This window comes from Mirounga leonina, unplaced genomic scaffold (genome assembly GCF_011800145.1).
Source record: "Mirounga leonina isolate KUSES-001 unplaced genomic scaffold, KU_Mleo_1.0 Mir_172, whole genome shotgun sequence".
In the NCBI taxonomy this organism is placed as follows: Eukaryota; Metazoa; Chordata; class Mammalia; order Carnivora; family Phocidae; genus Mirounga; species Mirounga leonina.
In genome coordinates this window covers 13,628,100-13,630,089 of record NW_023270442.1, presented here as the reverse complement: position 1 = coordinate 13,630,089, position 1,990 = coordinate 13,628,100, and the positions used below count along the sequence as shown (strand labels likewise).

Below are 1,990 nucleotides of genomic sequence, written 5' to 3'. Positions count from 1 at the left end.
GGGAGGAGGGAGAGAAAGAAAGGGGAGTGAGGGCAGCCAGGGTTCCCATATTCCTGGGCAAATGCAAAACCCTGTTTCCAGTGAAGGGGCATGGAGGAGAGGAGAAGTCCTGGCTCCAGTGATAGCCCCACATCCCCAGCCCCCATGAAGGAGCCAGTGCTGGAAGCTGGCTCCAGGTCAACAGAAGGAATCCTGGGAATCCAAACAAAAGCCCAGAGAAAAGGTCTTTTTTCTAGGAAAAGTCCTCTTTGCTGTTCACAAGGAGAAATAAAACCCTGCAGTTTTATTCCTTACAGAAAAACCATCTGCCGCTCTCGCCCTCTCTTGTCTGTATTCACAACAACATAAACAGCTAGACAGCTTCAACCCCAGCAGGGTTGATGGTCCCACATGCCTGTCAGCCTTCCCCCTCTCAATCTTCTGCCTACCCTGTCACGCTCTTGAGCAAGTCATCTTCCATCTATCTGCTGGAACCTTCTGGATTGTGCATCCCAGGTGTATTTGACGGTTACCTTGAATTCAGCCATCTCACACCCAAAAAGCTTCAGCTTGCAGGCCTCCTCTGGGCTCAGCACATGGCCCTCCTTGCACATCTCTTGGTGAGACAGCAGGGTCACCACGCCTCTCTTGAGGGCAGTGGGGAGCCCCAGCTGTCTCTGCCGTGGCTCCATGGTGGGCAGGGGCTGCTCCAGGGTCCCCCGGGGCCAGGCTCATGGTGAAAGTTGCTTTGTTTCCGGCTCCAGTGAAGTCCATTTCCATGTGTTTCGTGAACCACCCATTCACTTCCTCCTTGGTGTGTTTGGTGGAAAGGAGACCGACCCTCACCCCTCCACTTCTTGCTGACCTGACGCAGGTTGTCTTTGTATTCGTCAGATGGGCTTCCACCCAAGGCCACTGTCATCACTTTTTGTTTGTCAAAGAACACCCTGCTGTGCTTCCAGGTGGTCCAGATATCTTTTACTTGCTTTCCTCATGTTGGCCACAGAGAAGATGAAAAGGTACTTGTACATGTCCACACATCTCCACACACGTCAAGTTCTGTTTCAGTTCTAAGCCTTTCTTGGCAGTTCCGGTTAAGGAAACTTTCTTGTCACCCTTGGATTTGGGTATTGCCCTGCAGGCAGATGTGGTGGAAGGTGGTCTACCTCATTTATTTTAATTTAAGAAGAACATTTTTTAAAGGTTTTATTTTTAAGTAATCTCTACACCCAATGTGGGGCTCGAACTTACAACCCCAAGATTAAGAGTCGTGTGCTCTACCAGCTGAGCAAGCCGAGTGCCCCCTCATTTAATTTAATTTAATTTAATTTTTGTTTTGTTCCCCCCAATTTAATTTTAAACATGGAAGAGCAATCTCATTCTTTTTAGTTGTAACACTTAAGTAGCCTATCCAAATATATTGCAAATACAGTGCAGATTCTGTGGAAATTATGAGGTTTCTAGTCTTTCAGGACACTCTCTACATACATAAAGTGACAGGCTTTGAAAGAAAAGTTCTGCTCCCTTCCTTAATTACATTTGCATCGTATTTCCCAGAGTAAGGAAGGAGGCCCCCTGAGGAGTTTCTGGGAAGTTCTGTGGGTACTGATGCCAGGCAGGTGTGGAGAGAGGAAAAGGGAAAGATGTCAGCTGGGTGGCGAGCAGTGGAGAGTGAGGAGGGCCACCAGCAAAGTGTAATTATGTGGTAGAGACTTGGAGGGTCCAGGGTCTGGGCACGTCAGAGAGGAGGAGCAGGGAAGCAGGAATGAGGCAGCTTGGAGGGGAGAGGGCTGGAGAGAAAATGGGTGAGGGAAGGCAAAAGCACACCATGAGCTGGAAGGAGCAAAGCAAAAGTTGTCTCTGATGAACCCTAATCATGAAATTTGCTACAGTTTTATGAAATAAGAAACACTGTGACATTCAGTTGTTGTGTTGAAGAGCGAGATATAAAAAAGAAGTTTAGAGCCTATTTTATATGAAACATTGTTAGGTGGGTGGGGCGAGTGCATTA

The 1,990-nt window shown here is 47.9% G+C and overlaps 1 pseudogene; it reads right to left on the bottom strand.

Moving 5' to 3' along the window:
- Nucleotides 1-341: 341 nt before the first annotated feature.
- On the bottom strand, nucleotides 342-1,524 carry LOC118018765 (annotated as a pseudogene).
- Between the last annotated feature and the right edge of the window lie 466 nt (nucleotides 1,525-1,990).